General features: G+C 50.8%; 1 protein-coding gene across 2 annotated transcripts in view; it reads right to left on the bottom strand.

Moving 5' to 3' along the window:
* Positions 1-13,994, bottom strand: part of MYH9 (myosin heavy chain 9) — a 105,086-nt gene that overhangs the window by 46,348 nt on the left and 44,744 nt on the right. The window lies entirely within an intron of this gene.

Below are 13,994 nucleotides of genomic sequence, written 5' to 3' on the forward strand. Positions count from 1 at the left end.
CCGTGCCACCAGGGCTCCTGGAGGACCATGAGTAGTTGGCAATAGTAGTAGTATTAGCAGTGGACAGAAACACGGACATAGCGGGTTCTGAGGGACACAGGCTGGCTCCCACTGGCCAGCCTCAGCCTATAGGACTGGCCACTGGGAGAAGGAGTCGGGAGGGTGAGGAATGGCTTTCCTGTGAGCATGGCCTGGGGAGACATTCAATACCAGCAGACTCTGAGTGGTTAGGTCACCTGCCTCTTCACAGGTGAGTTTCTCAGGGCACCTGAGCTCAGCCACAGGCAGGGCTGGGCATTTATCTCACCCTGACCCCTGCCCTGGTCTGCCCTGTCTGCAGCCTCCCGCCCATGGAATAAATATCAATAAGGTGGGTAAGGTGCAGAGGGTGTGGTGACACATGTTCACACAAACACACCCCGAAGCTGCTCACCAATGGTGGAGCCAGTCAGAGAGCAGGCCCTTGAGGGCAGCCTTCCTTGTCTTGTCTCATCTTTCAAGGCTGCCCAGCACAGGCTGAGATCGAAGCTGAGAGGAGCCTCGATAAGATAGGCAGTGCTTGGAGGCAAGGCTGGGGAAGGCAGAAAGCAACTTCCATCCCTCTTGGGAATGTGCAGCAACCAATAAGTGCTGGGAACACTCCTGTAACCCAGGCCCTCGCCCTCCCCTTCTGCTTCCCTCTGTGTCTCCCAGCTGTGGGCATGTTTAGTCACGGTAGCCGGCAAGAATGTACCTGTGTGCGGGCAAGGCCAGGCCAGGCCAGTCGGGAGGCAGCACTGCGCCAGCACTACCATAAAAGGAAGCGTTCCCCGTCCCTCCCAGAGCTTCCCTGAGCCCAGGCCTGGGATGGCTGGAATTCCTCTGACTGTGTGAGGAGGAGTCAGATGCTGCTGAACAACAGGAAGCAGAGCCCCCAGACACATGCACAGGCACACACACAGCCACGCATGGACATGCACGTATATACAGGCTCGTACATGCCAATGCATATGGACACAGGCATGCGTACACAGACACGTGCACACAGCTGCATGTACGTGGACACACACAGGCACGTGCATGCACGCACACCTGCATCTACACACACAGATACACATTTACATGAGTGCAGAGGAGTGCGTACACAGGCACATGCGTGCACACAGGCATGTGCAATACAGACATGCACAGACACATCTGGATATACACGCAAACACGTATGTGTGTAAACGTGCACGCACATAGGTACACAACAAGCACACACACTGGAGTACAGACCTGCACACACTCCAAATTCCCAAATTCCAGACCCAAACTCACTATCTAGCCTCCATGTTACCCCAGCTCCCAGCTCCTTCACTCCTCTGACCTTTCACCTCCAGCGCCTGAAGTGGGGTCACCACTGCCAATCCGTTGCTGTTGAGTCGATTCTAACTCACAGCGACCCTATAGGACAGAGAACCGCCCCATAGGGTTTCCAAGGATGTAAATCTTTAGGGAAGCAGACTGCCACCAGCCTTTTGGTTGGCAGCCCAGCGCTTAACCATTGCACCATCCTAAAAGAAACACCCAGAAACTGTAATGTTCCACTAGAAAGAAACCTGCATTTGCTTTGGCAGAAAACACTCATATGGGCAAATGCTTTTGGGGAGGAAAACTGATGAGAGGCCCTTCTCATTTTTTGTGTGCCATCCCCCTCCCCCGCCACTTACCGCCCCACATCCACCTGGCTGGAACAAATGACCAGTAAAGGCCTCTTCAATTCTTACAGCCAGACTTAGTCCGTTATCTTGTGCTGGCTTCACACTAACCTTACAAGACAGGTAAGGCAGGTGTTACTACCCCTGTTTTGCATATGTCCCTTCTCAGGGCAGTTCTTCCAGGTTTGTTCCTGAGCTCAGAAGCACCTCTTTTGGGTGTGGCCCGCTGAGAAGTCTCAGAAACCCGTCAGCTCTCTGTCTGACTCAGTTTACTCCCTATTCCAGTGCATTCTGGGAGGGACGCTCTTTAACACTCTTGCCATAAGGCCTTCGGCACACTTTTTCATCCCCAAGAATGAGGACACACCTGGAAGTCCAGCCCAATCTACCTGTTTTGATTCAAGTCCGTATTTGGGCCTATATGGACCACAGGCTTATTTGAAAACGCCCTTCCTTCCTCCACACTACAGTAGACAGAAACAGGCAGACACACAAACGCACACGCACACCCTATGACCCAGAGCCTGGGGAGTGCAGAGCCAAGGGGAACCCTGTCCTGGGAACCTGGTTCCCTGCTATGAAGCTAACTTGGGGTCTCGAGCCCCTTCTGCCCCTGTGGTAGAGGTGGGGCAGGAGCAGACTTCTGCAATTCCCCCTCGGTGATTTTCAAGCTTTTTTAAAAAGCAGCAGCACCCCTTCTCAGAAAAAACTTCCCCAAATTCCCAACATGAAAAACAAGATAAAAACCAGAGCTGCCTGAGGAGGGGACGAAGGAAACAGGGCTCCTTGGGGCACAGTGTGAAAACCACTGGTCCCACCTTATGTGTGTGGAGCAGCCACAAAGATGAGAAAGGCACTGGCTGCAGGCTCTGAAGCCCCACTTCCCCTCGGGACGCCTGGAGCACTCGCCTCTCTGGGACTCAGAGTCCTGTTTGTAAAATGAAAGGGGGAGGCCGCTCCCTCACAGGCTAGCTCTGAGGTTTAGATGAAATGATGGACGAGAAAACACTTGGCAGCAGGGGCACCTGGGAAATGCCTGTCCGTACTTACAGAGCCCGGACACCCCACCACCCCACCCCCACCCCACAACCCCCACCCCCAGCACTCCACTTTGCACACCTCCCTGAGAACAACAACAAAAACAGTTACATAATCCATGAAGGGGAGTCCTTGGGTGGCGCAAACGTTAACTGCACTCGGCTGCTAACCGAAAGGTTTGATGGAGGTTCATGTCCACCCGGAGGCACCTCGAAAGAAAGGTCTAACAATCTACTTCCAAAAAACCAGCCATTGAAAACCCTATGGAGCACAGTTCTCTGACACACAGGAGGTTGCCATGAGTAGGACCTGATTCAATGTGGCAGCTGCTTTTTTTTTACTCAGTGACAGAGGATTCTCTCCCAATTTTTTTTAAAACTCAAGAACAGCCCGGAGGCTGTGCCCAGGTGGTGAGGCAGGGACAGAAACAACCTCCCCGAGTTGAGGCGGGCAGCCCAGAGTAGACAGGTGTTTCCAGCCACTTTGAAGGCCCCGGCTCGGTGGGCAGAGGGGGACCCCTGCACACACATATTCCATCCCATTAGAGACTTATGCTATGGGCCTTATCGCTCACTTCCTCTGTGAGCAAAGCTGCAGGCTGAGTCTTGTCCATAAAAGGCCACGCTGCTCACACAGGGGTGACATCAGCCCCAAGAGGAAGTGCAGGGAGAAGAGAACCGGCCAGCAGCTGCCGCTGGCTGGGACTGAGTCATCAGAACCCTCACTGAGACAGCACCTCCCCCAGGGGCTAGCTCAGAGCTGCTCTACAAGGGCACACCTGGAAGGGCACTCTGCCCGTGGGATTCGTCTCCGGGGAATCCAGGTTTCTTGACAACCGACCAAGACATGGATATGGATCAAGAGAAAAAAAAGGAAAGGGCAGTGTTTCAGGTTGGGCAAGATGCCCTTGTGGGGTGAGAGAAACTGGATGATCCGTGACAAACGGGCCCCAAATGTGCCACTACCAAGGGGCCCATGCAACTGATTTTCCACGTACATTCCAGAACAGACCACGGGAGGGGCTCGCTGTACAGAGCTGCTCCGCCTCGGCCCCCAGTCAGCACACTGAACGCCTGCTCCTTGTTGCCTGGGATATGGAGTCTCGGGCTGCCTTGGGCAAACTTCCAGGCTCCAAAGCTACCTCTCCCCATGGCCCTCCTGGGGGCAGCGTAAGGGTCTCAATGGGCCCAAGTGCAAATGCTGCAACATCTACGGGGTCCAAGCTCAGAACTCAAGGGCTGGGAAGGCCTTAGAGGGCACCTGGCTTGATCATCTCGCTTCATAGCAAGATGCTGTGATTCGGAGAAACCCAATGATGTGATCAAAGTCACACAAGCTGGGCTGAAACTGCAGGCCTCTGGCATCTTAGTCCTTCCTCAAAGGCTCCCCTTCAAGAGCTCCTTAGGGGCAGGCACTGAGGACCCCCGCAGTTCTACTCTGTGCTGCAAAGGAAGGGGCATCACATCCTCACTTAAATCCACAGGGACCCTCTCAAGCTCATCTCTTTGTTTCTCCCAAAGCCAGCCCGATTCACAAGCATGAGTCATAAGCTCTTGAGAAGGAACAGAAGAAGGGAGCAAAAACAGGTGCAAGGTCCTGGGTGGTGTCAGCAGAGGCTGCAGATGGAGGCTGAGCCAAGCGTGTGCCTTTGATGTCACGAAGCCCCCTGCAGCTTGCGGGCCAGCCTGGCAGTTGGTGGGCAAAGGACGTCCCTGCTCATGGTGCCCAAACACAATGTGGTAATCAGCAAATGTTCTTTCCGAGACACCAAGGTAGTCCCAGTCTCAGGAGACACTCAATTGGCAGCAAACTGTGCCCACAGCCCCCATACACCCTCAGTAACACCCTGGTTTGAACTCCACCGAGGCAGCCCAGGTCCCCAGTTACGGGAGGGAGAGAATGAGAAGCCCTTCCTACCAGGAACCCCTGATAATAGGACTGCTCTTCACTCTCATTATGTCAGAGAACAAGGGAGAACCCAGACAAGTTCTCTCTTCACCAAAATGCATCCAGCAGAATACAGGTAAGCTTCCAGCACACAGGTAAAAGCTTCCAGCACACAGGTAAGCTTTCAGCACGCAGGCAAACCTGCCAGAGCAGCCACTGGCTGTTCAGATCTCCTGTTCCCATGGGTGGGGCCAGGAGAGAGAACGTTCTCCTGCTGAGAGGCAGCTCGAACAGGTTCGTCAGGCTGGAGGGAAAGGCAAAAGTCACAGAGGTGTCCACCTGTGACCACTGACCACCCAGGGCAAATGTCGCCAGGACTCTCCAGGGACTCAGCGTCCAGGATCCATTCTGCCTTGCCCTCACCAACATTCCCCTTGGGGGAAGGAAAGGCAGGGGCAGGATTAGGTCCTTGCCAAATCCTGAAGGAGAACTGCTCAGATAGGGAATAAGCCACAGTCACAGTTCTATAGAGGGCTGGGCACGCAGGGAGCAAGTGAGGGGAGGAAGAAGAGGAAAGGACAAGGGAACAAAAACAGAAAGCAAGATGGACACAGCCAGGCCACACTCATGACAAACCTGGTAGGAGCACAAACAGCCCTGCAAGGGCAGCAACTGGCCTGTGAAGCTCCCCTTCAGATGGGATAATCACGCTTGTTCGAGAAAAATGGGACCGTCAAACACCAAGAAACGAACAGTAGATGCTTCGCTGAAGAACCCAGTGGTTCCCAATGAAAGGCACACGTTAGCGACTTTTAGGCCAGAACCTGCTTGGCTCACTCTCCCTTGGCTTTCAGGTCGACCTTTTCCCCGCCATATTGTGGACTAGCTTCCGTTTGAGAAACAAGATCATCGAGTCACGATGCCCGACTAGAACGGCATCCCGGGCCCCCAGTCAGTCCCAGATTTTATTATAAAGGTCAACACTGAGCCAACAGCCTTGGTCAAGACCAAAGGAATGTTCCCGGAGCCACCTACAGAATCTTGACCTTTATACCTGAAAACCATCAGCTCTTTTTCTCTTTCTTTAGTTTTAGGGAATTTCTTTTGCTTTCACCTAATAGCTGAATTCCAGAAATCAGGAAGGTGAAGGAAAGCAATCCTTTTCTCTGAACGTATCAGTATTCAGCTCTGACATGGGAACACAGTCCTATTGGAGCCTCAGAGCCAGAACTTGAGAGAACATGACAAACTGGGTGGTGAGCAGCCTCACTAAGCAGCCAGAGGGGAATTGAAACCCAAACCCATTGCCATCTAGTTGATTCTGAATCATAGCAACCCTATAGGACAGAGCAGAACTGCCCCATAGGGTTTCCAAGGCTGTAATCTTTACAAAAGCAGGCTGTCACATCCTTGTCTCATGGAGCGGCTGGTGGATTTGAACCACTGACCAGTGGTTAAGCAGCAGAGCACTTCACCACTACACCACCAGGGCAAAGGTTAGAAGCCCAGAGGGGCTTAGTGATGACGGACTTTACAGGTCAGTCTTGGTTGTTAATCTGTTTGTTTGTTTGGGGTGGTGACACAGAGACGGTGGGCCACGTTGTCAGTCACCCCTAAAGTTTCAGGTCCCAGGGAGCACTTCTTTCTTATCTCTCATTTCAACCAGCAGAGCAGAGTATGCTAGGCCTGTGGGGTTCGATTAAAAAAAAAAACACAAGCCTAAAAGTGAATCCTTGGAAAGGATCCACTACCCACACAGTCCTCTTCTAGAAGGAACATTTTATAGAAATGAGACTGTCTCAGTTATCTAGCACTGCTCTAACAGAAATACCACAAGGGGGTGGCTTTAACACAGAGAAATTTATTTTCTCCAAGTTTAGGTGGCTAGAAGTCTGAATTCAGAGCACTGGCTCTAGGGCAAGGCTTTCTCTCTTTGTTGGCTTTGGAGAAAGGTCCTTGTCTCTTCAGTTTCTGCTTCCTGGTATCTTAAAGATCTCCATGTGTCCTGGCACTTATCTTACCCCATCTCTCCTCTGCTGGCTTGTTTAATATCTTTTGTATCTCAAAAAAGATAGACTCAAGATACACTCCTGCCTAGGAGTGTATCTTTTGAGATACAAAAGATATTAACATAGCAAAGACAACCCATTCCCAAATGGGATGATGACCACAGGCATAGAGGTTAGGATTTACAACACATATTTTAGGGGGACACAATTCAACCCATAACAGAAACTGGCAGGCGCAGCCACACTATAATCACGCAGCCTCATTCTAGGGCCAGGCTGGCCTGCGGAGTGGCAGAGCAGAGCAGCCTTCTCGGACCAGATGGAAGGTAGTCTCCCTCATTCCCTGCTCCAGTGTCTGGGTGGTGGCCCCAGGCTCCCCCTGCACAACAAGACTGGACTGTTGTGATGTACAGGATTTTCATTGGCTGATGTTTGAAGGTAGGTTGCCAGGCCTTTCTTCCTAGTTCATCTTAGTCCAGAATCTCTGCTGAAACCTGTTCAGCAGCACAGCAACACACAAGCCTCCACCAACAGACAGGTGGTAGCTGTGCACTGGCCAGCAATCAAACCCAGGTCTCCCTCATAGAAGGCAAGAATCCTACCACTGAACCACCACTACACCCATCACCAGTATAAACCCCAGTGCTGTCGAGTCGATTCAACAGAAAGTCAGCAAAGTGTTGTTGAAGGCCCTTTTCCGGAGCATCCATGAACCGAGGCCAAGTTTCCCAGAGCCCTCAGTACTACCTGCTCCGGCTCCCCGGACAAGACCAGACAAGTCGGAGCTGTGTGCTCTGCAGTGGTGGCTGCAGGGGAAGATGGCTTTGACACGCTGCTTCCTGTGTGTGCTGCTACTGAGAGCTTAGCTCCTGGAGCACTCTTTGCTAAGATTAAAAAGCCCGGCTGGAGGAAGCATTTGGTTCTCACCTTCATTAAACAAGGGGAAGCGAGGATGAAAGAAATGAGTGAATTTGAAGTTACACGTTAGGCAGGGCCAGTTAAGTCAAGAAATGAAGTTCTCAGGCTCCTTTTGTTACGTCCTAAAGAGCACTGATCACAAGCTAGCAGTGAATTGCCTCTCGTTTAATTCTTACGATAACTCTGCAAGGTAAATTCTATCACGCCCAAAATGCAGACGAGAAAAGGCACAGTCAGACTACGTGGCCTTGCTCCACCCACATCACAGTTAGTGACAGAGCCCAGATTCCAACTCGAAGCTCGTCCAAACCCAGCACTCACTCCTGCAAACCACACTTGTTCACAAAGCAAGATTCCCCTAAAGCTAAGGCTGAGATATGCCCAGAAATCCCCATTTCTCGTAACCATCACCACTATTTATTTCTAAAACTTTTTCATCACCCCAATAGAAACTCTGTACCCCTTAAGGCAAACCTCCCCGTTTTCCCCTCGCTCCAGCCCTGGGTGACGATGCATCTACCCTCTGTCTCTCTACATTTGCTTCTCTATTTTACACAAAGGGATCCTACAGTATCTGTCCTGTGGTGTCCGCCTCCAACAAATGACCTATGTAGTAAATGCAACGCCATTTCAGAAAGCCCCTTCCCTACCTGAGCAGCCCCTAGCTCATGGGGCGTCCCTTCTGTGTGCTGGCAGTCTTAGGTACCGCCCTCTCTGTACTAGGCAGCAAGTGACCACCTCCAGGCAGGGCCACCACGTGCTGCCTTTATCCTCTCTGCAGAGTGCCTGGCACACAGTAGGCGCTCAGCAAGTGCAGGGGCATAGCTGTGTGCAGCAACAGAGCACATGCCCCCCTTAGTGAGCGCCACCAGCCCCACAGACACACGCAGCACACGCAGGGCCGGCCTCCGGTGCAGACAGTAGGGCCCCCATGTGCATGGCTGGCTGGCAGGGCTCCACAGCCTCCTGGCGGCACGTTCCGGCTTAAGTGGAGCCATCACATCTGTGGCTTCCTGCTGCTCTCGTTCCTCCTCGCCTGCCCTGGTTTCTGCTCAAAATCACACTTGACTCTTGCCTTGAAGCGCTTCCCTAGAGTCTGACCAACAGGGTGCCTCAGCGTGACATCTAGCCAGGGAGGGGGACCTGGGTGGGGGGTTGGGAAGGGGCCCTGTCTGCCCCTACTCTCCACCTAACCATCTAGCCAGAGAGAAGAATGCCTTCAAAACTCAGCCAGGGGCTGTTCATGGTGCTGGAATGACTTGGAAAAGGACAGAGAGAATGGGTCCACAACTTGAAGACTGTTGTCAACGTCACTGAATTGTATGTGTAGAAACTTTTGAGGTGGCAGATGCTTTAAAAAAAATTAAAAAATTAAAAAAAATTTTTTTTTCTTTAAATACCCAGAGGGGACACTCTGCTTCTGTTCACTTAAGGGTGATGGTTGAACAACATAATGAACATAGTTCATGTCACTGAGCGACATATGAAGATTGCTGAAACTGCAAATATTTGGTTACGTATATATTTTCCACAATCAAAAATTAATTTAAAAACCACCCAGGGAAAACGAGGGGAAGCAGTAGCCTGTGGACCACGCCCCTGGGGTGGGCACACGGTGGGGGAGGGTCAGGAGATCCCAGCTTCTGGACCAATTCCCTGAGTGCCCTGGGACAGGTCAGGTAGCATTTCTGGGCCTGTCCCTTTGTCTGTGAATTAGAGGAACCATGACAGATGTGAGGACAAGTGCTAACATTAGACCCCTAACTGTTTACCCCGAAAGGTTAGTCAACCACTGAGAGAAGTGTGGACACTCACTGGCCACTGTGAGCAACAGCTCACAACCAACCACTTCTCCTCAAGCTTCCGCTGAGCAGCAGGGGGGAAAGGAGGAGGGGAACAGCACAGAGCATAGAGTTAAATAGTTCTTGGATTAGTTGAGACCCGGAATGAAAGCAGACCCTGCCCCCCTCCCTCAGAAATGCTGGGAGCTCATTAAAATACCAGAAACTCACTGTGAGTGAACAAAACCTGGCATTCTAACTAATTAACATAGAAGGGTTTTTTTCCACTCTTGCTGGGGAGATAGCTGTGCTCAAGCTAGATTCTTCGACTTGTAGGTTCTCCTGTTAAAATACACACCCTTTTACCCACAGGGGCGATCCAGAGGTCCTGCCCCCTGAGGAAACCAGGGGTGCCATTTTCCAACCCAGTCACAGCCCTCATAGACCATAAGCCCCTTCTGCCTGAATTCCCCGAGGCAGCTCCTTGTACCTGAGACCCGTCCCTTCCCCTAAAAGCTGACGTCTGCCTAGCAAAGGTCAGCACAGAGGAAGCTCATCCTGCCCGGGCTCAGAGAGTTCCAAGCCTTCGGCGCCTTCACAGCATTCCGAGCACCAGCCCAATGCCCAAGGCAGGAAGACCCACTCCCAGCCACGACGACAAAAAATTAACCAAACGGGAAAGCTAGGGCTGGAAGGATGAACGGACTATGTCACCACAACTTTAATTAAACCCAAGGCTGGGGATTAAAACAACAAACAAAACTGTGCTGGGCACGTTTGGGCTGCGCCGTAACCATTTATTGACAAATACCTGCCAGCCTTTCCAAAAACACTCTACCTCCACAGTGCCTGCCCCAGCCACCCCAGGCCTCGCGGCCACATGTTCCTCTGAACTCCCAAGACACGTGCCATCTGTTCCACTCATGCTGGCCCCAGGTGTAGGTAAAAACCTGTGCTGTTATGTAGCTACAGCCACAGGTCTGTCTCCTAACACGTCTGTCCACCTGGACCGCCAGGGCCTCCAGTGCCAGGGAAAGACACCAAACCTCTCAGTATTCTGGCACTTTCTATCTCTTACTGCCATGGCCTAATGGGGGAGGGGGGGCACCGCATGCTGCCACACCCTATCCTGTGCCAGATGGCACTAATCTATCCCAGCATTCTTTGGCACTGAGTCTCAAATCTTTGCCGACACAGGGCTCCAGGCTGCCACTACTGGGCAATGAAGATTGACATTCAGAGTAAAATCAATCTGCAGTGCTTAGTCCAGTGGTTCTCAGCTGGGGACAATTTTGCCCCCCAAATAACACATGGCAAAGTCTGGAGACATTTGTGGCATCTAGTGGGTGGAGGCCAAGATGCTGCTAACCATCCCGCAACGCACAAGGCAGCTCCCTAAGAACAAGGAATGATCGGACGCTCAACGTCAAAAGTCAGAGGGTCGCCAAGAGTAGGAATCAACTCAACGGCAACAGGTTTGCTTTGTTTTTTTAATGTCGAAACTCTGGCTTAGTCTGACATATAGACAATGTGATCATATAGATAATTCATCATGCAAACAGGAATGCATTTGAAAGTGAAAGAGAAACACTATTAATAACTCCAGGACAAGAGGCATAAATCAGGGCTGTACGGGCAAACCAGGGCATTCAAGAGAAGAAAGACGAAGGGTCAAAGAGCCCATCTCACACGAGTTCCCAGACAAAGCCACCCACACGCCACCTGGGAGAAAAAGTGCTGCTATGGCATAAGCCACAGGCAGCTCAGTAAGGAAGTCTTTTTCTAGTTCTTGGTTAAAGAAAAGGTAGAAAAGGAACTACCTGGCTGTGCCTTTTAAGATGTGAGTGACAGAGACCAAACCCATTTCCCCCAAAACAGGTGGGCAGCCTTCACTCGACAGAGAGGAACTGATTTCAACAGCCTGCAAACCCCAGGACTCCACTGGCAATACCAGACTCAGGGCAAGAACCAAAGGCTCCTCATGGGGGCTCTCTTTCCTGGTGAACCATCTTGTTATATGATGGGCAGCATCCCTTATCAACGTCTTCCCTGTACCCAAAACAAGAAACTTGCTGCTAACTGCTTTGCAGGTCCGCTGGGTATAAGAAGGAACTTCTCAACAGCTTACAAATGTCCTCCGTCCATCAACATGGGCCTAAAGAGCTGCAACAAGTCCAACAAGAAGCCAAAGGCGAAGTGAGACTCTCTCACACTGAGGGGCAGAAAGCATGTGGACCCTTTGCCTACGTAAACTGGTAAAAAGAAAGAGCGAGGACTTCAGGTTCCCCATGCCCACAAATGGGAAACTCTGGTCTCCAAAAGAGGAAAACGCCTACCCATTTGCCCTTATAATTTGGGGCAGCTCCTCAGCTCCAATCAAGGCCTTTGTGTTCCAGCCAAGGCTTCTTGGTCAATGCAGTGGAAACCTCCAGCCCTCTACACAATCGGTTTTGTTCAGTTATCCCCACTCTATGGAGCTGACTTTGCCCCCGCCCTCCAATTCTGTTGTTGTTGTTGAACAAATAATGGACAAATCTCTTTGGAAAGGAGTCCCACGCTCGTCTGAAGACTGGAAGTTTAGTTCCAAAGACTCTACCTCCTGTGCTCTGCTTTTTGTCATTATTCTTGTCATAATAGCATACCTAACATTGAAAAGGAAACCCTGGTGGCGTAGTGGCTAAGAGCTACGGCTGCTAACCAAAACGTCGGCAGTTTGAACCCACCAGGTATTCCTTGGAAACCCTATGGGGCAGTTCTACTCTGTCCTTTAGTGTTGCTATGAGTCAAAATTGACTTGATGGCAGCAGCTTTGGTTTGGTTTTTGGAACGGTAAAGAAAGCCCACTTTCTTGAAAAATTGCTTGCTAGAAAATTGTTCCAATCCAGGATCCAAGTGTGGGAACATGCCCTTATTCAGTAGTTCAGATTTCAAGAACACTCCAGGGTGCACTTCTTGCACTAGGCCAATTAAGAGCCAGGAGAAAACTGATGCATAACCTCTAGAGACACAGACTCAGACTGCTCTGGAATCTCATGGAATGTTCTTCCACCAGACTGCTGTAGCCAGCACTTTGAAATAGATTTCCAACTTTAAAACTAAAGGGCTGGCTTCCTCAAGGAATTCTGATAGACATAACCATAAGCCAAAGGTTAGGCCCAACTTCTATATCCGACATACATCATCAAGCTTGACAATGAAATACCTTTTCCACAGCATGTGCAGATGGGATGGGACAGACCACATGTAGTTGGCCATTTCAAACCACTAAACGGGGGTAAAGTTGTGAATACAACAAGATGCATTACCTACACTGCCTAGAATAAACGCCTAGATCGACTACGAAGTTTAAAGAAAAAAGGATGCATGTGTAATAGGTCATGAAAACCCACTACTAATACAAGATATGAGAATATGGCCCTGCATGGAAGTTGGATTTGAGTTAGAATTACATTAAATGTTGACCATATGCCAGGTACCAAGCTAAGCCCTAAGAATATAAAAACAACATGGGCCCTGTCCCTATCTACGTGACAACAAACACGTAAACACCAAAGTCAAACAAAGCATCGCTAGAGCGCTGATGGAAATCTGGCTCAGTTACTCTCCCTTGAGGACAGTGATGCTTCAGTCTTTAAAAAAAGAGGCCACTTATGAAATTTTTTTATGCTGCTAGGGAGTTTAAGTGTCATCCTGGTGGCAATGGGAAGCCTTTTCAAGATTTTTCAAGATTTCATACCAGGGGTTTGATCAGATTTACATTCCAGAAAGATGATCCTCTGGTGGAAGTAGGGGGGAGGGGGGCTCCATTAAAAGTGAAGGTTAAGAAGCCATTAAAAAAAAAAAAAAAAAAACCGCTGCCATCAAGTCGATTCCGACTTACAGCAACCCTATAGGACACAGCAGAACTGCCCCATAGGGTTTCCAAGAAGTGGCTGGTGGTTTCGAACTGCCAACCTTTTGGTTAGCAGCCAGAGCTCTTAACCACTGTGCCACCAGGGCTTCAAAGCAATAGTGCAGGCAAAGAAATTGTGGAGGCTGAAACTAAGGCCATGGTTGTGGGGTCAAAAAGCGGGGGATCAGAAATACTGAAAGGGATAAAATCTACAGGAAGTGTCGACTGACTTGGGGAAAGGGGAGAGAGGAGTAGAAGTTGGCCCTTGGCTTCCAGGCCTGGTGGCTGGGTGAGTGGAGAAAAGGCAGCATGGGGGAGGCAGCTGCGAGTGAATGGCTGGCAGCTATCAGCTGAGGGTGCTGGTCACAGCCTGAAAGCGATGGTGAAGTACTACAAGTGCGTAAGGCCACTGTCCCGAAGAATACTCAAGGAGTCCCTGAGTGATGCGATCGGTTGAGCACAGCTGAAAGGTCGGTTGTTCAAACCCACCCAGAGGCAACTCCGAAGACAGGCCTTGCAATCTGCTTCTGCAAGGCCACAGCCTTGAGAGCCCTGTGCCACAGTTCTACTCTGTACACATGAGGTAGCTGTGAGTCGGGATAACTCAAAAGCAGCTAATGACCACAACAGCAGCCAGGTCCTAGAATACAACAGACAACATCAGGGGAATACTCAGAGAGGACCAGCGGGCTGAGGACGAGACACGAAGGGCACCAACAGGTGGGGCAGGAAGGGTGCTAAGAGAGCCAAGTAGTCGGGGAAGAGAGAGATTAGAGGAACCAGAGAGAGG

Source organism: Elephas maximus, chromosome 4 (assembly GCF_024166365.1).
Source record: "Elephas maximus indicus isolate mEleMax1 chromosome 4, mEleMax1 primary haplotype, whole genome shotgun sequence".
Lineage (NCBI taxonomy): Eukaryota > Metazoa > Chordata > Mammalia > Proboscidea > Elephantidae > Elephas > Elephas maximus.